Source organism: Rhinatrema bivittatum, chromosome 3, assembly GCF_901001135.1.
Source record: "Rhinatrema bivittatum chromosome 3, aRhiBiv1.1, whole genome shotgun sequence".
NCBI classification, from domain to species: Eukaryota; Metazoa; Chordata; class Amphibia; order Gymnophiona; family Rhinatrematidae; genus Rhinatrema; species Rhinatrema bivittatum.
In genome coordinates, this window is record NC_042617.1 from 337,349,200 (window position 1) to 337,377,001 (window position 27,802).

The following is a 27,802-nucleotide window of genomic DNA, read 5'->3' on the forward strand; positions in this document are numbered from 1 at the left end:
CCATCCCCCATATACTGTCAGTGGGAAGCTTGGTAACATGAATAAATAAGAGGGCAGCCAATAGGAATACATATTCATTCCTAAACTGACCTTAACTGACCTGAAAAGTGTCAAATTGTATCATTTTCAGTTAGTGCGCACTAACTCCCGTTAGTGCGCACTAATCGGAAAAAATGATTTTTAACGATTTTTTAACTAAAAAATCGTGCCTAACACGATTTTCTTGCCCTGTCACACGATTTCTATCGTTAAGACGATATGGAAAACGATTCACATCTCTAATGCACACATATCACAGTGTCCGCAGGTCTGATGGCCCCCTGTATTTGGGGAGCACCGGGATGATTGAAATGTGGAATGTACCACCAAATCTCTAATATTAGACGCTCTCGAATACGCAAATCTAGGAACAGACTCAAAAATCTGATGGAGAGAAAGTACCTGCCAGCCAGGGGGCCATCAGACCTGCGGACACTGTGATATGTGTGCATTAGCAATGACAGGGACACAATGGTGTGTGCCGAAATCCACTAGAGTGATACGACAACCTGCACTAACCATCATAAGAGGTGTCAGCAGAATCTGAACCTGTGGAATCTGTGGAAGAAAGGCGCACGTGCGCGCCTAGGGAGCTCTGCAGGGGAAGCAGCATCGGGATGGCAGCAGCAGGGCCATAGTTGAATGGCTGCAGCGACAGCAGCTCCAGAGGGGGAAACAGTGGAAAGACAGCAGTGGCAGGTCACGGGTTAATGGCAGCAGCGGCTGCGGCTCCCTGCCACAACTAGGAGGCCCGGAGGTGACCCAAAGCGACGTCGGGTGAGCGAGGCTGGTCGCGGGTTTCCATATCTGGCAAGCATAACAATGGGAGGCCTAAATGAACTGGGGAGGTTCAGGGTGAAGGACCAGGAGGGTCTCGATGATCTGTAGAAGGACTGGGTAAACTGATGGAGTGATTAGTAAACAGTTTAATTTCAATTATGCACATATGATTTAAAATATGCTGACTTATGTGTATAAATCAGATTTTATATGAGTAAGTCCTACTTTATTTTTGCATGTAAAATATATGCGTGTATATTTTTAAAATAGGTAGGAAAAGTATGCATGTATAATACATCAAAATATTCACCTTCAATGCATTGCATGTATTCGCACATATGTTCCAGAGTAAAGATACGTGTATTTTATAATATGCGTGTCAATGATACATGTGCAGGTTATAAAATACTATCATAGATGTACATGTGGCCATATAAGAGCATATCTGCCGCCACACATAATTGTTTGAAAGTTATCCTTTTCTTCTTTTTAGTGTACTTGAAAAATGTTTGATTCATTTTTTGCTTCTTTGGCAAATCTCTCTTCAAATTCTCTTGTTTTATTAATGTTTTACATCTAATTTTCCAGTGCTCATGTGCCTTCCTATTTTCCCCATTAAGACTTTCCATTTTTTAACAGATGCCTTTTTTGACTTGATGGCCACAGGAACATTGAAAGAATACTTCAACCTAGCAAAAGTCATCTAGGATGAGTAGAACACTTTGGAATATATAAGAAATAAGCTAAAATATTGCATTATATATACCCCAAAAGAAAAATAAAACTTTTCAATTAATGGTCATTATCTTGATGCTTTGGGATTGGCTTCCTATAGAATCTTTAATTTCCTGCTTAGCCTTCCAGGAAGCTATGGCTGAAAGATGTGACCCCTTGCTGGATTTTTTGCAGTTTGGGGATGGGGGTGGGATGAGCGTTGAGCACCACTGAATGGAGAAAAAAAATATTCTTTTTGGTGCATGCCAAAGTCCATATTTCAGAGAAAGCTGTATTTAATGGAAAAGTTATTTTCTTCTTTCAAGGGTATACGATGCAATATAACCATGTGAGCAGCAATTCAACCTTACCGTTTGAAGTGGCTGGATTGAAGTGCTCCTTTTGCTTTTGGTTAAAACACTACAAACAGTTTTCTAAGTAGCATGCACTTGTTCTCAGGCTCATTGAGCACAGCTCAGTCAATCAGCTGACTCTCTGAGCACTAACCATCTAGGCCGAGTTGCTAAATTACAGGACAATTTTGTTTTCTAGTTGCTAAGAGAAACACAATAAGCAATGCAATACAAGACAAAGGAGAGAAGGCAAGCTGGAACTGATTTTGAGGCTGAATAGCTGACTAGACCACACATCCAATTTTGCTGTGGAGATTTGCTGAAGAATGAAAGGTAAGGAAGGAAAGATGAATTTCATAAGACGTGTTCTGTCAGCAGATGAAAAGCTTGATTGGTCAAACTGTCAGTCTCTCTTGACCTACCAGTCAAGTCTTGTGCATTTTAAACAAGTGATTCAGTCAGGGTGTTGCTAACTTGTTTTTTTTTATTATAGAACAGATATATATTTTCTGTAATATCAACTAAGAGCTCGATATTCAAAGGCTTTTGGAGTTACCCGCACAACACCAAGATTTGAATATCTTCCCCGCTTACATTTTGTGCACACAACTCATTAAGGTGAATTTTAAAAGCCCGACATGCACTAAAATTAGCGGATGTGCGAATATGTCGGGCTAGCATGCACTGAGCGGATTTTAAAAGCTGCCTGGATATGCACATACATACTTGCCACTGTGCTCACAAATGAAAAGTTTATAAAAAGGGGCGGGGTGTGGGTGCGATCTGGGCAGGGCATGGGCATTCCTGTATTTTAACTTGAAATTAATGTGTAAATACTTACTCATGCTGCTAAGGATGATATGTAACTAATAAAGCAAATAAAATCTAAACAGATCAGCGGGGGTTTTAAAGATCGGGGCTAACAGGAGGGACAGAGGGCCATTAAACTATGGGTGTTTGGAACTGGGAATGAACTGGGAAAACAGGCAATGACATTGGTGCATGTGTCTATTAAAATCCCCCTACTTACCCGGTAGAAGCGTAAAAAGTGGCATTTGTGTGCATAAGTGCGCACCCACTTAAAACTGAGCGCACATGTGCACGCGGTCAGTCCAGGGGCGTATTGGCCTATCGGGGCTTCGGGCATCCCCCGGTGGGTCGGTCACCCCAATCACGTGATAGGTGTTGGTTGCGGCAACCTGTGCCTAGGGCGCCGAGACTTAGGGGATGCCGCGGCAGGCGGCAGAATTTTGAAAGGGCAAAAAGTGCCCTTTCAAAATTCTGCCAGCCCCCGACTCGCCCTGCCTCCCCCCCAGTGTCACCCTCCCGACACCCCCCCCCCCCCTTTGGTGGTCCGGCGGAGGGCTCGGAAGCGATCTGCTGCTCCTGGGGCCTCGGCTGCCACTAAGCAAAATGGTGCTGGTGATTTTTAGCCCCACCATGTGACAGGGGCCATCCAATGGCACCGGTAGCCCCTGTCACATGGTAGGGGCTGAAGGCCACTGCGCCATTTTGGTTAGTGGCAGCCGAGGCCCCGGGAGCGGCAGATCGCTCCGGGCCCTCCGCTGGATGACCAGGGGGGTATCGGGAGGGTGGCATTGGGGGGGAGGCAGGACGAGTTGAGGGCTGGCTGCCTGCCATGGAGCCCCCTAAGTCTCGGTGCCTGGTCTCCGGCTACGCTGATCTTCCTTTCTTTGGCCAAGTGATCAGCTAGACCGCCTGCGCCGATCTTCTTTCTGTGTGTATGTGAGATGTGGTGTGTATGTGGTGAGTATGTGAGAATGGAATCTGCCAGTTTAAAAAAATGAAATGTGATAATACATATACCTCAACTTTTGTACTGGTAGCGCAACTTTTGAAAAGTTGAATGAAAGATGAAATTACTGAAGTTTAAGCATCCCTCTTCTGGAAAATAAAATTTAACAAAGTGAGTAGAGACAAATACTAAAGCAAAAAAAAAATTAAATTATTTAAAATGTTCATCTCAGCAAAATCACAAATTTAAGGTACTGATGCCAGGTGGGGTTTGTTTGTTTGTTTTGTTTTTTTGAAGCATAATTTAAGCATGAAGACTAGAATAGTTCCAATCTGAAATGGTTTTGCTTTTTTTTTTTTTAAGCCTTTAGAAAATGTATATTTTTAAATGACTAAGGGCCTCATTTTCTAAAGTATCGCAGGTCTGCGATACTTTAGGGAATGAGGGGCGGGGGGCCGAAACGGGGGGCGGGCCTGCGCTAGCTGGCAGTGATCGCACCGTCGCGGTGCGATCGCTGCCAGTTTCGCACCCAATAGTGCAGGCCCACCCCCTCATTTCAGGCCTACGACACTTTAGAAAATGAGGCCCTAAGACTGGAATCTTCCCATTTAAAAGGGAAGCTGACCAAGCATGTCTTTCTGTTCCATTTCTCCCACATGAATAATCATACAACTGATAGTTTGAAGAAAGACACTTGCTTTATTGCCTGAAAGCGTAAAACAAGAGAAGCTGTACAGTGTGGATGGCTGTCCTTTGGGAGGACAGAACCTGAAGGAAGGGTGTCATTTCGCCTTCTGATAGGAATGTGGTTTTCTTATTTAACGGTTGGGAGCATCACTTTCACTTTTAGTAAAAGTGAAAAATGCTGCAAGACTGAAAGCAAGGTGCTTCTGTGAGAGTGTAATGTGTATGTGAGACAGGGAGGGTGCTTCTGTATGTGTGTGGTGTATATGTGAGACAGGGAGGGTGCTTGTGTGTGTCAATGTGTGTGTGCGAGAGATATGGAGCATGTTTTTGGCTGGCTTGTGGCTGTGAGAGAGGGCATGGGTGTGATTGAGCCTGTTTATAAGCGAGATAGAACATGTGTGTGATTGAAAGCCTGTGTGTAAGTAAGAGAAAGCAAAAGCATTGTGTGATTAAGAGAGACTGGCCAGAGAGGTGACGTGTGTATGTGTGAGAGAGAGACTGATCAGGGGGATGATTGGTATATATGTGCTTGTATGTGTGAGAGAGAAAGAGACTGGTTGGGGAGATGATTGGGATGTGAGAGACAGAAACTGGTCCTGAGGGTGTGACTGGTGTGTGTGTGTGTGAGAGAGAAGAGACTGGTTGTGGTCCCTAAGGAAGAGGACTATGAGGACAGCTTTAGCAGCTACTGCTGCTTCTGGTGTGGCCTGCAAGGGAAAGGAGTAGGAGAACTGCTGGAGAGGGTAAGTAAAGGTGGCTTTTTAAGTTCATTTTTCTTGATTGACTACCATTTTAATTATTGGGTAGTATGTGATGTGTCTGCTGTTTGAAATATTTTATTGGTGTTTGGAGAATTTTAAATACATTTTATGAGTTTTTAATTGTTGGATATTATTCTGTTCATAGTTGTGAAACATTTATTCTGCTTATTAGTATAGTTATACAATTATTTCAGTGTTGGGATCTATAGCTGCTTGGCTAGTTCTGTTATCCTAATAGGAGGTGTATTGGTGTTTAGGGCCTGATTTAATATTTGTAGTGTTGCCTTTTCATAGGTAGGGTTGTTACTGTTTGAGTGCATTCCATAATACAAGTGTAACTGTGTGCGGATTATTTTATGTGCATTACTGCAGATCCTGGAAGTATGTTAGGTTGGTTCTGTGTATGTGACTGAGGTGAGGTATTTTACTGTATCAGTCTTATTTGTTGTATTTTCTCTAGAGGACATGCAATAGTGATAAACGGCTGTCTTTTCATAAGTAGGGCTATTGAGCCTGGTAGTTCGAGTTTGTGTTTTGTTATTACTGAGATGACACTGGAACCAGAATATATTTTTTGTAAGGTGAGTTGTACGGGGAATGTCATAATTCTGCTTTACATCCATAATTGTGGGTCAGGGGGGGTTCCTGTGGATGCAAACTGTACTTTTACATTTAGCCCTATGATGGTCATGTGTTCATTGTGTCATGCATGTAAGAGCCATCAGTCAGGTGTGTCCCGACAGAAAAAAGGTTGAGAACCACTGTGCTAGAGAATAACTAATTCATGACCATCTCAAGGTGACTGGAATTAAAAGTTCCCAGGTATGGAGAACCGGGTATTTTTTTCTATCCTTATTAGTTTTAATTATTGATTATTATTTGATGTCTGCTGTTTTTGAAATATTTTATTGGTGTTAGGGAAATTTTCAAAAATTTGTATATGAGTTAAATTACTGGAGGTTCTATTCATCAGCAGTTTTGAAATATATATTTTTAGTATGATTTTCCTATTGTGATTGATGTTTTATAGTTCTTGATTATATTGTTTGATGTTTTATGAGGAATGATGGTATTTACTGTTTTTCCATTGCTGCATTACATACAGTCTAACTTCTGATTTCCAGTTTAGTTTGTCTGTGCAATTCTGTGTATATTTTCTGGTCCCTTTATTCTGTATTTGGTGACTCACCAAATTGTATGTGCAATTGGGTACCCATGGGCCAGTATGGAGAAAAATCCTCCGGGCCACTATTTTCCCACAATCCGCCCCTGGGTCAGTCTACTATATGACATGCATGTATGTTTTAAAATAGCCATATCCCCCTAGGGACGAGTGAGGAAACATGCACACATGTGTGCCCACGCACAGGTTTAAAAGTTGCTGTCATACTGAGCATTGTGGTTAAAGTTACACATATGAGTCTGATAGGAAAATTAACTATCCCAAAGTTATCCTGGTAAAATTGTATACATCAATTTATTCAGGTATATTCAGTGGCAGATTTATCCAGGTAAGCCCCACTGAATATCCAGGGAAGGTTGTGTACATAACTTGACCCAGATAACTTACCCACTCACCAGTTCTTTTAATATCAGCCTCTGAACATGTTAAAGATCATTTATAATAGCAAACCAGGCCGATGCAATATCATGTGTGTAAAAACGTGATTCCAAAGTGGATGCAAGTTTTTTGAACACATGCACATCCACCTCTCTTGGGCGCTCGATGCAATACGCCAATGAGCTGCAGCGCTAAAAGGGACGCGCAATGGATAATTTGTGTATCCCTAGCACTCTGCATCGGGCACCCAGGAGAAGTGGCTGTGCATCTACAACAGCCAGGCCAGAGCTCATTCCCTACCCTCCAGCAGGGCGGTTCCTGATTGGTCCTTTCACTGACATGTGACAGTGAATGGACCAATCGGCAGTAAGTGAAGCAGTGAATAAATTAATATTAAGTGCCCTGTGTGTGCAGGTTACCAAAACAGATGCTCAGTTTATGAGTGTCCATTTTATCCTGCAGCAGCTAATTTGCTGGCACAATACGCATGCACGTTATACGTGGCACTGAGCGTGTATATTGTGGGTGTATATTGTGCGCCCCGAAATTTATTTTTTACATCAGGACTTTTCTTTGCATGATACTGCTTTCTGTGGTTCTTCCTACTTAGTACTGCGACGATACTAATTAGCAGAAACCACAGAAAAACAGTTTTTTGTTTCTAAATTGAGCCCTTGACTCATGGGACGACTTTACGCCTGCTCCAAGCAGGCATAAAATTTGAAGGGTTAAAAAGTGCACCTTGGGCGCACAGGGATTTTTTGCATCGTGGGGTAATAGCTAATAGCGCTCATCTACATGGAATTTACATGTGATGAGCGCTACTAGCTACGTGCGAGTTTGGACGTGCGTTTTGGATGTGCTGATCCCTTTATTGCGTCAGGGGTTATGGACGCACATCCAAAACGTGCATCCAAGTGTTCGTTAGCCTGTGTGTTAGGCTCAGCACACAATATTGCATCGGCCTGCAAGAAAATTGAATTTTTAGGAGTAATGGGACAGACTCTCAAGTTACATGAAGAGTTAAAGGTTAGGTGGTCTATATAAAACTTTTCACAACTGCTGCTGTTCAGTCTTGTATTCAACAGAGACATGCATTCATTTCACAGCTCTCCAAGTTTCGACTTTCAAACTGAGAAAACAGGCGTGTAAATTCCAGTGCCGAGTTCTGATGACCTCTAGACAAACAAAAAAAAAAGGCATGTTGTAAAATTGACTAAATCGTAACCCATAGAAAATATCAAAAATAAATGAACTGGAAAGAATTGTTATGTTTTTTTGGGGTTTGTTTTTTTTTAATTATTTTATTAACTTGAAAGTTCCTGTAATGAAGCAAACAGCTGCCTTGTTGTACAAAATGTGTAAATAGTCAATGAGTGTATTGTAAAGAGGAAACAAGTCAGTACAGACACGGGGGCTGCTTGACTACCATTGGTCTTTGCTGCTGGCTGCTGTGACTTGCAGTTTAATTGCCACCAATAGTACAGGCTTTAATTACAGGCACTCTTTCATATCCGAGATCCAGATTAATTATTCACTGCACTTGCTGGAGGCTGCAATGAAGGTAACCTGCATATATATACACCAAATAAAATTTAGCAAAATGAATTCTGTCTTTATTAGCCTTAAATGAAATTTAAGAGAGAGAGAGAGAGAGAACGTGGCTGCATTGTGTTCAAGAAATGGCTTTTTTCTGTTTAGCTAACTGGATGAAGAAAGGAAAATAAAAAAGACCTGGTGGTTTATAACAGAGCGCCTGGGGTCTGAAATAGAAATCTTAGAGTAAACAAGGCCTCCAGCAGACACCCAAGTTCACTAATAGGCAAAGAAAAGGTGTGCTTCCAGGACACTGCAAAATGTTCACACTTTTAATATATAACTTTGCAGCAGAAACATACTAAATCTGTGTGTGTGTGTGTGTGTGTCTATCTACTGACCTTCGAGGAACATGTTTATTATTATGTACTGTCTCAGCTCCCAACATACATTTTGAAATGACTGGTGTGTGTTATTGCACTGCATGGCTTCTGGCTTGCGCCTTCAGCAAGAGGAAGAAAATAATAAAAAAAGAAAAACTGAAAAATACATTTACTAGCTTAGTCTTCACATTTCTTTCCGATACTTTATATTGCCGTATGTGTGGGTGGTCCCTGTGTGTCCGTGACTCTCGTCCATTCAGTTTGCTTGCAGAGATGTATTGATTCTACCTCTCACAACCTACCCCTGTGCCTTCATAATGGGCCCAGGGTCCTTTGAGAGATATTAAACCAACCAAATAAACAAAAAAAACAAAAAAAAAAAACTATCTGCATGAGCCAAGAATGAGCAGGCTTTGTAGGCAGAAAATTATTGAGATAGAATAAAAGAAATAGCTGTAAGTTTTTTAATATTATTATTATTATTGTTGTTATCTTTTACAGTTTTTCACAGCCAATCTGGGTGAAAGAAAAGTGCTCGCAATGACTTCAGATCATTAAAAAACATATTTCGGTGAAGTATTGTGCCAGTTGGTAATATGGCATGTATTTTCTTTTGTCTCAATTTAGCTTAAGGGAAAGGAGATAAATATACATTCTGCTCTGGATTTTCGTTTTGTAAGGGTACAGAAATAAGAGTAGATCAGGCCTTGTTGGGGCATGGCAGGGAAATCTAAGCCAGGTATCATAGGATGTGGCCATTTAGGGACAGTATTTTTCCTTCTGAGCCATATTATGAATCTGGCTCAGAAGGAAAACACAGATGGGGGTCTTCAGTGTGAATCTTGTTTTTTTTCTAATTATTTCCATTTATAATTTTCAGTTAAACAAATATAAGATGTCTTGCATAGAAAACCATGTAAAGACATGGGTAATATAGCATATCACATAACAAAAATGAAAAATACCAGTCTGGGATCTTGATATAAATAACCAGCCCACAAAATAGAGAAGAGTTCAAGACTCAGCAGAAGCTATCATAAATCATGTAAGAAAAAAGAAAAAGGTCTAGGAAAAGAATGTCCACAACTTGCCTTCCCACTGCCTTAAAAAATGGGTGCTCTTACTGCATAGTGTTCTAATCTACCAGAGTTTGAGGAGAAGAGACAGGAGAGGAACTTCCAAGAGATCCTATCCTGGCACTCAAAAAAGCCTTTACATGGATTTACATGGATAATTTAACCAAAGATCCCTCCAAAGTCGTAACACATGAGTCCGCATTAAAAGAAATTGCTTTCTCTTATCTTCAGTAGTCCTAGCCACATCAGGAAAAATGTGAATCTGGATATTCAAAAAGAGACATTTTTGTGGAAAAGAAAAGTTTTAAACACCAGTGCCTCTCAGGTCCTAGCACCAGCTTTACAATCAAAACGGAAACAGAAGATTGTCTCCACTTTCTCCAAAGCACTGGAAACATCAAGAAATCAAATGATTCTTGCCCACCAGTAAATTGATCTTCTTACACAGGGAGAAATACAGTAGCGATGTGCATTTATTTTAAATGAATTAGACAATTTCAGCTAAATTGACTACTTCGCCATGGTTCGGGAGCACTCAAAAACGAAAGACATTTTTCCGAAATTTTGGAAAAATTTGTATTTTGTGTTAGCGTGCTAACACGGAATTCTAGAACCATGAAAAAAAAAATCTCGAACTGTGGAAAAAATGAAATTACCCTCAGGGGACTCAAACCAAACCACAAAAAGAAAAAAAAAAAGATTCACTTCTCTAAAATACAGTAGGCTTTGGAAACAGCTGGACAAGCATTTTCAAGAATCTTCAGTATTTCTATAAAATAAGGTTTAAGCAATACCAATGGTGGGGATTTTGTAAGCTTTGGAAAATTAATAAAGCATAAAGTCCAACTTCTAAGTAGAAGGGAGATTTTATAATAGGATGGGGGAACTATCACTTGGGGAATGGTCCAACAATAGTTTTCCCCTTTCTGACAAAATATCATTATGAAAATACTGTATTATTTTTTTATCATGGAAAATCTCTGTAATAAAAAGAATGTGATAGAGGCCACATCATTTTAAACAGCCACAGGGCCCGAAACCCACCTTCTCCCTGAAAGTGTCAAAACAACTCTGGGGTCTTGTGAGATCTCCCACCACTGATCGAGGCAGCATCAAGTCAAAAAGCTAAAAAAAAGATTTTAAATCACAAGGCAAAGCCCCACCTCCCTTCCCTAACCCATCCCCTTTGTATCAACCCCCACATCTCAACCCCCCATATGGAAATTCCCCCCCCCCCCGGCATCTGAACCCGCTTCCCCTGGACCCCCATAGAAACCATAATTCTTGGGGTCTTGTGAGATACCCCCCCACACCTCTTCTCACCTCCTTACATTGAAACATAGAAAATGATGGCAGAAAACAACCAAATGATCCACCCAGTCTGCCCAGTAAGCTTATGCCAGTATGTGCTGCAATGTGCAGGTTACCTTCATGCTTATCAGTTTCCCAGACTGCAAAGGTCAGGGCCCTCGGATGCTGTCCAAATCCAATTGCCATGAAAGCAGCAAGCAATGATGGAACCACATCAAAAGTATCAGGCTTAAGGGCAAATCTTTAAACTTACGCGAGGGCGCAGATTTGTTCGTGCAACCCGGCGCGCGCGCCGCTGGCTCCCTGCCCCAGCACAGGGAGCCAGGTTCATAATTAAAAACATAAAAAATAGACTAATTACACAAAAACATCTGTCAAGCCAAGAATAGAATCTACTCCTCTAAATTACTGTATTCCAGAGTTGCATCAGTCTAAGCCAACTATATCACAATGTGTGAGATGAAAAGATATGTTTTCAGCATTGTTTTAAATGACTTGTACAGCTTGTCACACACAGTTCATAAAGTAGCTAGTTCTGTTACGGTCCCGCTCGCGACCGGGATCTTACCTCCCAGGTCCTGGTTCCAGCGGCGTGGTTCTCGGCGCCGCTCCCGTGAGGGCGGCAGCAAAGGAGGCCCTTGTTCGGATGCCCTTCTCCTAGGCGCACGCACACGCAGGAAGGGCGCTCAAATAGGCCGGTTCCCGCCGCATGATGCTCCGCCCTCGCTGGTGATGTCAGACACCGTGGGATATTTAACCCCGGCGTCTGCACCTAGTCGGGGCCTTGCAACCAGGTTCCTTCATGGTTCCTAGTTGCTCCGGGCCCCGATGCGACCTTTGGTCTTCTACCTTCTACAGTGCCTGCCTACCTGCTTGCTACAGTGCCTGCCTGCCTGCCTGCTTGCTACAGTGCCTGCCTACCTGCTTGCTACAGTGCCTGCCTGCCTGCCTGCTTGCTACAGTACCCGCCTGCCTACCTGCCTGCTTGCTACAGTGCCTGCCTGCCTGCTTGCTACAGTACCCGCCTGCCTGCCTCCCTGCCTGCTACAGTTCCTGCCTGGTTCCTGTTCCCGACTCTTGCCACAGTTCCTGCCTGGTTCCAGTACCCGAGTCTTGCTACAGTTCCTGCCTGGTTCCCGTTCTCCTGCTTGCCTGTTCCCGCCTCAGTTCCACTACTCGCCTAAGTCCCAGCGACCGGGCCCCTACGGGCTCCTCCCGGGGGGGCTCCAGCTTCCTGGGGTGAAACCTCACCTAAGTCCCAGCAGCTGGGCTCCTACGGGCTACACCCGGGGGAGCACCAGCTTCCAGGGTAAAGAGTATCGTCTACCTCCTGCCAGATGTCCACCTCCCGACCTGCTCATATCGAGAGACATTAGAACACCTTATCCCAGTCTCTTGCTGGTTGGCCCAAGGGTCCACTAAACAGAGACTTCCATAACAGGTTGCAAGGCCATGGACTCGGCGGATCTGCCGGGCCTTTGAGCCATCCCAGGATTGGCCCAACGATTGCAGCAATTACGGCATTGCTTTGATGAGTTGGCAGCTACAGGGGAGCAACTAGCGGCTCGCCTAGATAAGATGCCTATGAATCCCCCGCCCGCTGACGCATCGGCACTCGAGGAACAAGTTACCTCGACGACTCAGTTACCTGCACCTTCACTTTACACCGGGGATGCTAAGACCTGCAGCGGCTTTCTGAACCAATGTTTTATATAGTTCTCTCTGTTGCCCCGGCAGTTCCTCACTGACACGGTAAAGGTGGCCTACATCCTCTCCCTGCTTGATGGGAAGACCTTATTGTGGGCCTCCCCGCTTTGGGAACATAACGATCCCTTGCTTGAGGATTTCCAGTAGTTCATCTCGAGCTTCCGACAGGCTTTTGACGAACCGGCTCGATTGGCCACTGCTGCGACAGAACTGCTCCATTTACGTCAGGGGGTCCACTCCCTGGCAGACTATGCTATGGACATCCGTACTCTTGCCCAGGAGGTTGGTTGGCAAGACGGCAGCCTAAAAGCCATTTTCCTAGAAGGATTATCCGGGCGTATCAAGAATAAGATCACGGCCTGTGATCTCCCGGAGGACCTCAATGCACTGATAGACATGGCTGACCGCATTGACCGTCGCCTCCAGCAGAGGGCTAGAGAGCAACGCCCTGCCCGAAGTAATTCCCCGTTGGTTTCTGCGTATTCCGAGCCATTAGCTTCTCCTACGATTGCGGGTTTGGAGACTACCTCTACTGAACCTATACAGTTGGGACGTTCTCCACTCTCCACGGAGGAGAGACAACGTCGCCGCACACAGGGCTTGTGCCTCTATTGTGGCCAGCAAGGTCATTTCCTGGCCAACTGCCAGGAGCGTTTGGGAAGACGCCAGAACCTAGGAGGTCGTGAGGAGCTCCTCCTAGGTTGTGCCTCAGTCCCTCAATGCACCATACCAATTACATTAGAGTTCCCAGGAGGGTCACTGGAAACCCTTGCATTTCTGGATTCCGGAGCAGGGGGTAATTTTATTCGACAGGAGTTAGTCTCCCAGTTGCGGATTCCCACGCAAAAGCAGGAGACCCCGCTACGAATTACCTCCGTCCAAGGCACGCTCCTTCCAGGATGTATCAAGATGTCCACGACACCCGTTACTGTCCGCACCGGGGCGATCCACTCGGAGATTGCCTTCTTAGTCCTAGAGGAGGCCGTCAACCCCGTGGTGCTAGGGTTGCCGTGGCTACAGAAGCATTCACCCACGATTCAATGGGATACCCTGCAAATTACCCAGTGGAGTCCATTTTGCCACTCCAACTGCTTGAAGACGCCCAAGGATACTGCTTCTGTGCCTTGTTTCATTTCCAGCCTGGTTCCTGCTTTAGAGCCTTGCCTCGATCACAGCCCGGTCTCTGCTCCCGCTATCCTACTGCGGCAGTTCCACCCAATTTACCCAGGAAAACCCAGGCCTGTTAAGAGGGGGCATAAGAGGGGAGGTACTGTTACGGTCACGCTCACGACCAGGACCTTACCTCCTGGGTCCTGGTTCCGGTGGCTTGGTTCTCGGCGCCACTCCCGTGGGGGTGGCAGCGACGGAGGCCCTCATTCGGATGCCCTTCCCCTAGGCGCGCGCGCGCAGGAAGGGCACTCAAATAGGCCAGTTCCTGCCGCGCGATGCTCCGCCCTCGCCGGTGACATCAGACGCCATGGGATATTTAACCCCGGCGTCTGCACCTAGTCGGGGCCTTGCAACCAGGTTCCTTCATGGTCCCTAGTTGCTCTGGGCCCCGACGCGATCTTCGGTCTTCTACCTTCTACAGTGCCTGCCTGCCTGCCTGCTTGCTACAGTGCCTGCCTACCTGCTTGCTACAGTGCCTGCCTGCCTGCTTGCTACAGTGCCTGCCTGCCTGCCTGCTTGCTACAGTACCCGCCTGCCTGCCTCCCTGCCTGCTACAGTTCCTGCCTGGTTCCTGTTCCCGACTCTTGCCACAGTTCCTGCCTGGTTCCAGTACCCAAGTCTTGCTACAGTTCCTGCTTGGTTCCCGTTCCCCTGCCTGCCTGATCCAGCCTCAGTTCCACTACTCGCCTAAGTCCCAGTGGCTGGGCCCCTAAGGGCTCCTCCCGGGGGGGGGGGGGGGGGGGGCTCCGGCTTCCAGGGGTGAAACCTCACCTAAGTCCCAGCGTCTGGGCTCCTACGGGCTACACCCGGGGGAGCACCAGCTTCCAGGGTGAAGAGCATCGTCTACCTCCTGCCAGATGTCCGCCTCCCGACCTGCTCATATCGAGAGACATTAGAACACCTTATCCCAGTCTCTTGCTGGTTGGCCCAAGGGTCCACTAATCAGAGACTTCCATAACAAGTTCTACAAATTTTAATTAGCTACAGAAGAAATGTGCTCTCTAAATTCCACAAACTGGACTTGATGCACTGTAGGAACTTCTAGTAGGTCTTTTTAAAAAGAACTTAATGTATATGTTGGATTATAATTCTGGAGGAGGGCATTCACCCAGGAGTCAACTGGTAGCTCATGAAGACCTGGTGAGATATGTTTCTCATTGACTGCCCAGAAATTAGCCTTGCTGCTGCATTTTGTAGCAGTTTTAAAGCTTTAAACACTACAGCAGATAACCCAAAGTATAACAAATTATAATAATTCAACATTGGCATAATGATTGCTTGTATCACTGCACAAAATTAGAAGCAGTTAACACACACCCACCGAGTGCACATTTTCATGCATTGAAAAACTATAAATGCTTGTTGAATTGGTAATAATTATCACAGCAAGTTGAATCTTCCTGACTTTTAATCATTTTTGCCAACTTTCAGTTTCTGATTATTTGACAGCCCTTGTCCCTTCGGTTTTCCTTAAAAAATTTGAGATATTGTAGAACCAATGAGTGCATGATTTTGTGCATGTGTACTTGTACTGTACATATTTCCTGTATTATGCTGACTTTCAGTGTCTGCTTGTGATATGTCATAGCTTATAGACTCTGCTACATATGCAAATCACTTTTTTTATTGTCATTGTGTTTTTGAGTCATTTTGAGACACATAAGTACCACGTGCAAGTTTTCATGTACATAAGCTTGCACTGTAATAATTACTGTATTATGCTGTCAACCAGTGTCAGCCTGTGGTATCTCATGGCTTAAAATCTCTGCTATATATACAGATCATTTTTTATTGTCATTGTGTTTTTGAGCCACCTTGAACCACTTATCAAGTACCATATGCATGTTTTAATGCCCATTTTTATACTTGTGAGCTTGTACTGTGCTATTTTCTATATTATGCCAACAGCCAGGGTCAGCCTGTGGTATTTCATGACTTAGAATCTTTACTATATCTACAGATCATTTGTTATTTTGTTTTTGAGCCATTTTATCAACCGCCAAATTCATGGGTTTTTTTGCCCGTATTCATGCATTTGAGCTGGTACTGTACTATTTATTATTATGCTGATAGCCAGTGTCAGCCTGTGGTATCTCATGACTTATAACCTCTGCTACATCTGCAGAATACTTTTTTTTATTGTCATTTTGTTTTTGAGCCACTTTGAGCCACTTTAACAACCTCTGAATTCACGTTTTTTTGTTTGTTTTCATGAATGTGATCAGTTAAGAAACCACTGTTATCACAGACTGTACTGTCAAAACTTTGAAATAATTTGATGAAATCTTAATTCTTATCTGTACTATTTATAAAGCATCAATTTTTACACAAATATTTTTTGTTCTTTAAATTATAGAGCCTAAACCATAGGTCCACGAGAATATGTGCATGGTGGTTTTAAGGTGTTGCCATGCCCAATACATTTTTAGATTTTACTGTACATGTACAGATGATCTTTTCATTTTGTTTTTAAGGATTTTGTTGGTTTTTGCATCTAATTTTATTTATTTTTTAACCTTTATTTATGTTTTTCTAGACAGTTAACAAGAATATACTTGACAAGCAATGATATACAGAGAAAAGAAAACACACAGCATATTATTCAATACACAATAAGATAAATATCTGATCACTAACATTTAAATCTCTGTATTATCCTGTCAGACCATATATTGAGGGGATTTTAATTGTAAATATGAAAGGAAATATAATAAGACTATAGATAACAGGAATAAACCACAATTGCTAGTGTTACAATATTATTCTGTGGTCGGTTTACTCAGAGCTGGTTCTGGGGATTGGAGAACCTGTGTTCACTTTACTATTCACAAAGGAGTTCAATTGTAAAGGATCAAAAAAGACATATTTAACCTCAACATGTTTTATCACACACTTACAAGGGTAATATAACCAGAAGGAAGCTCCCAAGCCAATAACAGCCAGGCGCATCATTAGGAAACGTTTTCTTTTGGCTTGTGTAGATTTAGAAATATCTGGAAATATATGCATTTTTTCCCCCCAATATAATGTATCTCTATTTCTGAAAAACATTTTAAGTACAAACTCCCTATCCAAATCTAGAGATAACAAAACAATTAAAGTTGAGGTTGTCACTTCTTCCTCTACTGAAGTCTCTAGAAATGAGGAGAGATGTGAAATGTCTATAGTAGGAAACGCTGCCGGTTTCATATTCACTTGTATGGATGACTTTATCGGTATATAGTAAGCTTTTGAAATAGGTGGTAACATTTCTTCTTTTATTTGTAATACTTCCAGAAAATATTTACGAAGCATCTCTATCGGGGAAACCAACTTTTTCTTAGGAAAATTGAAAATCCTAATGGGCGGATTTTAAAAGGCGCGCGAATAGCCTACTTTTGTTTGCGCTCCAGGCGCAAACAAAAGTACGCTGGATTTTAGTAGATACGCGCGGAGCCGCGCGTATCTGCTAAAATCCTGGATCGGCGCGCGCAAGGCTATGGATTTTGTATAGCCGAGCCGCGCCGAGCCGCGCAGCCTACCCCCGTTCCCTCCAAGGCCGCTCCGAAATCGGAGCGGCCTCGGAGGGAACTTTCCTTTGCCCTCCCCTCACCTTCCCCTCCCTTCCCCTACCTAACCCACCCGCCCGGCCCTGTCTAAACCCCCCCCTTACCTTTGTCGGGAGGCGTAAATCCCCACGCGCCAGCGGGCCTCCTGCGCGCCGGGCCGTGACCTGGGGGCGGGTACGGAGGGCGCGGCCACGCCCCTGGACCACCCCGGGCCGTAGCCACGCCCCCGTACCCGCCCCCAAAACGCTGCCGACACGCCCCCGAAACGCCGCAACGACCGGGCCCGCCCCCCGACATGCCCCCGACACGCCCCCCTCGGAGAACCCCGGGACTTACGCGAGTCCCGGGGCTCTGCGCGCGCCGGGAGGCCTATGTAAAATAGGCTTCCCGGCGCGCAGGGCCCTGCTCGCGTAAATCCACCCGGTTTTGGGCGGATTTACGCGAGCAGGGCTCTGAAAATCCGCCCCTAAGATTGCAGTGATGTATGCTGTTCTTCAAGTTTTCCATCTTGTTTTGTATTTATTTTATTTATTTATTTATTTATTGGTTTTTATATACCACCGCTTATCAAGATATCACATCGGTGTACAGAGAACATATTAACATATGCCTTAGCATTATACATAGAACAAGATAGTAAAAGTTAATAAACTATATGCCAAAGCATTATACATAAAACAAAATAATAAAAAGTAAAACTATTACAATGAACAACTCAATAATGTGGAGGAGGAAGACAAGGCTTAAGTTATTAAATATGCATAGCAAAGTGTAATTAATAGATAAAACAACTTAGGATATTACTTAAAAATAGCTTAAAATTAACATTGGTGGAATTAACATTGTAGAAATGTATGACCTATTACAATCATATAAAATGAAGTATTTGAAGCTAAAGAAACTAATATGCAAAAATCTGTGGATACGAATCTAATTTTATTTTTTACGTTCAATTTGATTATATTTATTATCAACAAGCCAAAATACTACAATGTGTTATTATTGAAAATCGTATGATACTAACAGTAAAGAAACCACTCTTGTGATAGGCTGTATCATCCAAACTTAGAACAATTTGACAAAATGGTTAACTTTTGTCTGTAGTTATTATAGAGCATCAATTTTATAAGAATATTATGTTCTTCTTTCAGTTATATAGCACCAAAAACATAGGTGGACGAAAACATGCTCGTAGTGGTACTAGGGTGTTGCCCTGCCCAGTACATTTTTAGATTTTACTGTATATGTAGTCACTATTTTGAGTTGTCTTTTTAAGGAATTTTTTTGGTTTTTTTGCATCTAGTTTTATGGTTTATGTTCAATTTATGTTTATGTTTACTATGAACAAGCCAAAATCTTACAATGTGTATTTATTATTGAAAATCGTATGATACTAACAGTAAAGAAACCAGTGTTGTCACAGACTGTATCATCCAAACTTAGAACAATTTGACAAAATGGTTAACTTTTGTCTGTATTTATTATAGAGCATCAACGTTTACACAAATCTTATGTTTTTTTTCTTTCAATTATAGAGCCTAAAACATAGGTGCACGAAAACATGCATGCTGGTTATTCTAGGATACAGATAATTTTGGTGGGTTTAGTGTTAATAGGGGTTTTAAACCTTGCAGAACTTGTAAAATCCTGAATGAATGACCACTTTTATTTGATTATTAAATGTCAAGGACAAGTTTACAGTAATGCCCAGGCTTTTAACATTTGAGGAAATCTGTATCACTGTAATCTCAACTTTACACATTGGGAAGTTCAACAGAGGATTCCCATGCTGAAATACTAAAATCTCAGTTTTAGTGAAGTTCAGAGGTCATCTTGTGTGGAACCTGCTTGCACATAAAACTGTATGTCATCCACATATAACCGGTGTCCCAAACAGAGGCTGGCAAGGCAAACAGACATTTTCTTTCAACAGTTTAACTTCACTGTTTGGTACTAGAAGTAGCTCAGCTCTTACTAAGCAATAAAGCAATTTTCACACAATTACTGGATGTCTTTTGGAATGCTTGCTGTATTTTGAAGTAGTCAGGGTATAAACAGTGGACAAAACACAGTCCGATCCCTACAGTAAGAGGAATAACATAAAACTAGTCTTGAAAATTCATTGCAAATTCTTAGTAGGTACAACAGAAAGTGCAAAATAGCTGGGTAAGATGTGATCAGAGGCAGCAACCCTAAGCCTCAAAAAGATTCCTGGTTTCTGTTTCTACCTCATAAGAATACTTGACCCATGGTTCTCCAGCAGTATTTAATCCCACGTGTTAAGTGCAGCAATCATCTCAGGCCTTCCAGTCACAAAGAATGCTAGGATTTTTATCTTCATCCTAGATCAGAATTGTTAAAGGGGGTTCAATCTCATCTCATAAATGGATTTTACTTACTGACCCGATTAGGGATCTTCTCCCATGCTGGTTGCAATGGAAAGGGTATAGAATTCAGGGAGTGAGGACTAGGACACAGCTGGAGTGCCATGATTTTAATTTAATTTAATTTAAATTTACATATTGATTTTCCGGGTAAAAAACTGTAAAATGGTGTACAACAAAAGTCTAATAATAATTATTATTTTAATAATAATGCAATAAAATCAATGTGCCATGAGTTTGAGTAACAAGTTGTACCTATTGAGGACACCCTACAACACCTTCCCATTTAAAGGCCAGATTTGTTTGCATTCTGAACCAGATACATGCAGAGAGAATCCAAGAATTCCAGGAAACATAGACCATACAGTCTATCTAGTCTGCCCATCCACACCAACCAGTCAGCTCCATAATTCCCAACTTTTGCTCAAAGATCCCCTGTGCTTGTCCCATGCTTTCTTGAATTTAGATACTGTCTTAGTGTCCACCATCTCCAAATAAAGGTCGTTCCCTGCATCCCTCACCCTTTCTGGAAAGAGATATTTCTTTAGATTACTCCTGAGTTTACCCCCTTTCAGAAAGGCATGGACAAAGGAGGACCAAGGTGAGTTAAATATAGCAAATATTTATTCAGACTTTATTGGTCAAAATAATGTTCCATTGTTTCAGACTGTAAAGAAGTCTTTGGGCCATAGTGGTAGTTGTTGGGTGTATCACAAACAGGATCTCATAATGAGAATCATAAGTTAAAAAAATAACATGGCATATACTATAGGGCAAGAGAGCCTCCAAGCCAGGACCCCCAAGTCAGAAAGTTTCTACCTTGAGACTCTGAGCCAGAGAACCACTACCTCAGGATCTATAGGCCAGAGACCCTCTTCTTTAAGAGCCCTGGGCAAGACTCTCTGCTCTGGGACCCCTGAGCCAAAGAACCTCTTCCTCAGGACCATAGGCTAAAGACCCTTTTCATTAAGATCCCTGGGTTGGAGACTCTCTTCCCTGAGAATATTGAGGAAGAGATGCTCTGATTTGGGAGCACTAGATCAGAGACCCTCAAACCCAATTGAGAGTCATGTGACCCTCCGTCTTGCGATCCCCAAATAAGAGATCCTCTATCCCAAGAGCCCAGCAAAAGATACTCTCTGCCCTGAGAAATCTTGACAACCTCTGCCTCAAGACCTCCAGGCCAGAACAGCATTGTCTTGGGATCTCCAAGCCAAAGGAGATCTACTGCTTCCATAACCCTAAGCCAGAGACCATCTTCCCTGAGACCTCCCCCCATTATAGGAGTCTGTCCTGAAAGCTTGAGCCCTACACCCTCTATCCCAAAATGAAATGGGCCTCTGTCAATGAGCCAGAGATGATGTATCTCTGGCCTTCTGCCCTGAGACCACTAAACCAAAGACCCTCTACCCTGGGACCCCATACCAGAGATCGTCTTTCATGAAACTTTTTTTTACCAGAGACCTTCAACCTCAAGACCTTCATGCCAAAGGACCTCTTTTCCACAACTCCTAAACTTGAGACCTGTGGTGTAAACCCCTAATCCAGAGACTTTCTTGCCTAAGATCGCACAGCCATGGAACTTCTCTGAAGACCTCCAAGTCAAAGACTATCTGTCACAATACCCGCGGGCCAGACAAACCTGCACCAGGATCCAAGGTCAGAGACTACTGAAGGGCTGTGGGCCAGAGGACCTCTCCCCCAACACCTCAAGGCCTGAGACCGTCTTTCCTGAGACTCCCCAGGCCAAAGGGACTCTATTCTGAGATTCCTAAGTCAAAGTGGCTCTGGTTAAGTTAAGAGCATAAGAACATAAATGTCATACAAGATCAGACCAAAGAAGAGCCCCCTCCTGACCCCCCCCAAGGCTTGCCAATAATCCCTGGGGGTCCAGCGGGGGTCTGGGAGCAATTTCGTTGTCGGCTGCCAGTAATCAAAATGGCGCCGATAGCCTTTGCCCATACTATGTCACAGAGGCTTTCGGCGCCATTGGTCAGCTCCAGTCACATGACAGGAGCACAAGATGGCGCCAATGGCCATGTGACAGGGGCTGACCAATGGCGCCGGTAGCCCCTGTGACATGGTAGTTCAGGCTATTCGGCACCATTTTGAGCAAGCCTGGCAATAGCGCACAACATGGGCACGAAGGATTAAATGGCATCCGGGACCCCGCTGGACCACCAGGGATGTTCGTAAGTCTTGGGGAGAGATCGGGATCAGGGGGGGGGGGTGTTGTATTATAGTTTATTTAAATGTTTGGGGTGTTTTTTAATTAAAAAAAAAAATGTGTGCCCCTCTCCCCCGGCAAACCCGAAAAACGAAATTTCCCTGAAATTCGGGGAAAATTCATTTCGGGTTTCGAAGCCTCCGAAACAACAACGAATTAGGAAATTTCGTGCAATTTCCTAATTCGGGCGAAAAACGAACCACATCTCTAATAATAACATATGAACTTTAACTCCAAGAACTTGTCTAAACCCTTTTAAATCCAGATACTCCAACAACTTTCACCACATCTTCTGGCAACAAATGCAACAGTTTAATTGTGTACTATGTACTGAGTGAAAAAATACTTTCTTCAATTTGTTTTCAATGTGCTACCTTTTAGCTTCATGGTGTGTCCCCTAGTCCTAGAACTATTGGAAAGGGTAAATAACCATTCCCATTTTACCTGCTCTACCCCACTCATGATTTTATAGACCTTTATCATATTTCCTCCCAGCTGTCTCTTTTCCAGGCTGAAGAGCCTTAATCTGTTTAGTCTTCCCTCATAAAGGAGCAGTTCCAACCCCTTTATCATTTTGGTCACCCTTCTCTGTACCTTTCTAGGTCCACTATATCTTTTTAAAGATGGGTGACCAGAACTGCGCACAGTACTCAAGGTGCAGATGAAACACAGGCATTATTATATTTTCCATTTTATTTTTCATTCTTTTTCTTATGTTACCTATCATTCTATTTGCTTTTTGACCATTGCTGTGCATTGAGTTGAGGATTTCAAAGTATTGTCCACATTGACTCCAAGATCCTTTTCCTGGTTAGTTATGCTGTATATGGAACTCCAAATGCTCTAAAAAGCACTGGTCCCAGTAGAGATCCATAAGGCACTCTACTATTTAACTTTCTTCATTGAGACTCCTGAAGCAGGCACTGATGTGCTGCAACAGAGTCACTGTTGGGCACATGGGGATTAGAACTGCACACAGTACTCAAGGTGGAGTCATACTAAAGATCTATACAGAGGCATCATGATATTCTCAGTTTTATTCTCAGCTTCTTGCTGAATAATTCCTAACATTCTATTTGCCTTTTTGATCACTGTTACTGCACTGAGGATTTTAATGTATTGTCGATAATGACATCAAGGATCCTTTTTCTGAGTGTTATTAACTGCTAAGCTGGAATCAAGCATTGTAATCATACAAAGGACAGTTTTGTAACAGCCTGCATAGGAAAATTGTGAAATACATGTATAAGTTACACCAATTTTCAAAGTGAACTTACTGACCTATAATCACTTTGAAAATTGATCCTCTAATCCTACCCACAGGCAATTACACCTGCAAATTTGTGTGCTGGAAATTTTCATGAAAACGGATGCACATCCTTTTGAAATCCAAAAGTAGGCACATAGGTCAAAACCCTCCCCAACTCCACCTTTTCATTTATGGCTCTTTGGAAGGCCCCGTGAGAAACCATACTTACCCCGACACTGCCGGAAATTCCTTACCACGGTGCGACAGGAACGCTACTATGCCCTGCTCCTCACACCGACAAGCTGCCGCTGTCCTGGCTCCTCCTAGGGTACGTGCGCAGTGCCTGCTCTTAAACAGCCTGAGGCTGGAAAATCCCCGTGGTGCCCTCTGATGAAGTCGACCAGCCCTCCCTACTTAAGGGCTCTGCAGACAGCTTACCATGACTTCAGCAACGTGTCTCCTGCCTTGTAGTGCATGTTGCCAGCGTCCCCGAGTTCCTGTGTCTTCAGCATCATTTTCTCCTGCCTTGCCTTGGGTTTGTCAGCCTTGCCTGCCACGACCAGCCTTCCTTGTCTGTCTCACCCAGTGTCTTCAGTGTGTCTCAGTCCACTCTTGACCTTCGTTCACAGCATATCTCCCCCGATTCAGGCGAAACTATAAATTTAAGGCTGTTGATTATAGGAAGGATCAGTGCGTGTAATTGTAAATTTAAATTTCCTTGACTGGGCAATAAAATATTTTTAAAAACATATATTTGAAAAGGTATGAGTTTGTTAGGGGAGAAAGAGCTCTGAAAAAGAGTGCAGACAAATTTATTTATTTATTTATTTATTTTTTATATTCCAACATTCGATCTGCGATATCATATCGGTTTACATTCAGGTACTGTAGGTATTAATGGACCCATATCACATACAGTATATACCCATCCAATGCAAATTTCTCAAGATGATGTCTGATTAACTGGCACACTTGAACACTGGAGTTGTTTTAAGATTATTTGGACATATGTGTTTGTAATTTGGGTGAACATGTTACCCAGTGCTTAAGAGGATGTGATTTTGAGTTTTACCTTTTATTGTATGAGCAGTTTTGAATCCTTCACTGGTCCCCAGTGGCATGAACAGTGAAATTGATTATTCTTTTTCGTGGAAATGTAGGATGTCACTATTCATGTAATGTAATTTGTTCTTATCCATGATCATACAGTTTGTTTTTCTATAGATACACAGGCATGCCACTGTTATCTTGTATATATATATAAATATGACTTTGCAGGCTTTCTGTATCATGTAGAGGGTTTAGGATTGAAGGGGCTTTGTTGATCTGATGGCTCAGAAGCCATATTGCAGTACGAGGGACCCAAGTTTGACTTCTAGACCTAGCGCCTGCGCCTCAAGCTGGCAGCAATGGGGAATGCTGCAGAGGTAACATTCACCGCCCCCAAGAGGGAGTCCCAATTATTTCCAAAGTGTGATGGATACCGACTGACTCAAGAGTGCACTTATTCTAGAGGGACCTGCAGATCACGCTGTAATGAGAAGGTTAGATAGGAGGGAGAAGAAGGAACACAAATGGGGTGAAAATCCAAGTTAGTTGCAAATGACAGCTTATAGTGCTATAGCCCCAGTTTGGGCAAAATCCAATTAAGCTGAAAGGCAAAGGAGAAGGCAGAACCTTCTGGGTGACAACAGAAAAAAAAAGTTACAACATAGTGCTAGGCAACTTCCAAATATATCTAGAAAGCATCCTGCTACATAGATAATATTGTTTTTATTGGGTGTGCATCGTTTCCAGCCTGCATAAGATTGCTTTGGTTTTGTAACATAGGTGATGACTACTTTACAGGCCTGTGCAATAATCTGTGCATTATTAACCACATGCTGAAATCTAGTGCACAGTTTCTTTATGCACAGATTAAACATTTTTCAACCCGCAATGCGGAAAGCTAATGCTATGCTAATGCATTGGGAGTGCAAAAAGGGGGCGCAGATTGGAAAATAAGCAGTCAGCGTAGGCCGAACGCACACTGTAAACCTGGGCATGGTAAGAGGAGAGAGGGGATGGGCGGGAGAAAGCTTTGGGCTGCCTGTTTGCTTGAAAATAGAAGGATCCTACCACAATGCGAAGCAGCAGCTCAGCGCCACTTTCACACCTCTCTGACTCCTTATTTGGTATAAGGAGTCCACCAGATATGTGTTCCTTTTATTTTTATTTTTTAACCTGTCTCCCTTTGCTGACACTTTTTTAGCTCCCCTATGAGGAAAGGCTAAAGCGGTTAGGGCTGTTCAGCTTGGAGAAGAGACGGCTGAGGGGGGATATGATAGAGGTCTTTAAGATCATGAGAGGTCTTGAACGAATAGATGTGACTCGGTTATTTACACTTTCGAATAATAGAAGGACTAGGGGGCATTCCATGAAGTTAGCAAGTAGCACATTTAAGACTAATTGGAGAAAATTATTTTTCACTCAACGCACAAAGCTCTGGAATTTGTTGCCAGAGGATGTGGTTAGTGCAGTTAGTGTAGATGGGTTCAAAAAAGGTTTGGATAAGTTCTTGGAGGAGAAGTCTATTAACTAGGGATGTGAATCGTGTGATCGATCGTCTTAACGATCGATTTTGGCTGGGGGGGAGGGAAATCTGATCGTCGTGGGTTTTTTTGTTCAAAAATCGTCAAATCGTAAATCGCGGGAAAACCGGCACACCAAAACAACCCTAAAACCCACCCCAACCCTTTAAAACAAATCCCCCACCCTCCCGAACCCCCCCAAAATGTTTTAAATTACCTGGGGTCCAGTGGGGGGGGGGTCTCGGCGCGATCTCCCGCTCTCGGGCCACGGCTGCGTTAATAGAAATGGCGCCAGTGGCCCTTTGCCCTTACCATATGACAGGATACAATACTTGTGGCAATTTATCTAATATATCACACAACAACAATATTCAATAATACATAGTGACATATAAATATATTTCTCAATCTTTATTGATGAAAAAAATATATTAAAAAATCCCAACCAATTTTCTCTTAAATATACCCCGGATCACCACATTTAAAAATTCACCAAACACTTTCACATCTCACTCATTCAACACATTCACACGTCAATTTATGCAAAAAACAATCTGTGCAAAAAAATTTTTTGAAATTCACATTAGATATACAACAGATATTCCATATTTCTTTGATAAGCAGAAAAGAGTCCAATTTCACCAAGATTCTTCTTTGTTCCCAGAACGTCAAATACTTCAATATATCTTTATCCTCTCGACATGTTTCGCCTCTCTTCAGGCTTCTTCAGGAGAGCTTTTATAAAGTCTCCTACTGCTTATATCCTCATCCTCAATTGTTATCCAAAGGAATAGTTTTTCTGAACGTCCCAGCTAATCCCTCTCGGACGTGCAGCAAATATCCCCGACTCTTATTTCACATCAGTTTTAAATGCATCTCACTTCACCTTTACTTTGTTTCAGCAAAAAACGCCGTGACCAAACCTTCAGAAAACGTCAAAACCGAGTGAGTCAACCGTTGACTCACTCGGTTTTGACGTTTTCTGAAGGTTTGGTCACGGCGTTTTTTGCTGAAACAAAGTAAAGGTGAAGTGAGATGCATTTAAAAATGATGTGAAATAAGAGTCGGGGATATCTGCTGCACGTCCGAGAGGGATTAGCTGGGACGTTCAGAAAAACTATTCCTTTGGATAACAATTGAGGATGAGGATATAAGCAGTAGGAGACTTTATAAAGCTCTCCTGAAGAAGCCTGAAGAGAGGCGAAACATGTCGAGAGGATAAAGATATATTGAAGTATTTGACGTTCTGGGAACAAAGAAGAATCTTGGTGAAATTGGACTCTTTTCTGCTTATCAAAGAAATATGGAATATCTGTTGTATATCTAATGTGAATTTCAAAAAAATTTTTTGCACAGATTGTTTTTTGCATAAATTGACGTGTGAATGTGTTGAATGAGTGAGATGTGAAAGTGTTTGGTGAATTTTTAAATGTGGTGATCCGGGGTATATTTAAGAGAAAATTGGTTGGGATTTTTTAATATATTTTTTTCATCAATAAAGATTGAGAAATATATTTATATGTCACTATGTATTATTGAATACTTACCATATCACAGGGCAAAGGTAGCGCCAGCGCCATTTTGGTTCCTGTCACCCGACGTCACGAGTGCAGGAGATCGCTCCCGGACCCCTGCTGGACCCCCAGGGACTTTTGGCCAGCTTGGGGGGCCTCCTGACCCCCACAAGACTTGCCAAAAGTCCAGCGGGGGTCTGGGAGCAACCTCCTGCACTCGGGCCGTATTGCCAATATTCAAAATGGCGCCGGCGCTACCTTTGCCCTCACTATGTCATACGACCCGGCGCCATTTCTATTAACGCAGCTGTGGCCCGAGAGCGGGAGATCGCGCCGGGACACCCCCCCCCCCACTGGACCCCAGGTAATTTAAAACATTTTCGGGGGGTTCGGGAGGGTGGGGGATTTGTTTTAAAGGGTCGGGGTGGGTTTTAGGGTTGTTTTGGTGTGCCGGTTTTCCCGCCCTCCCCCCTCCC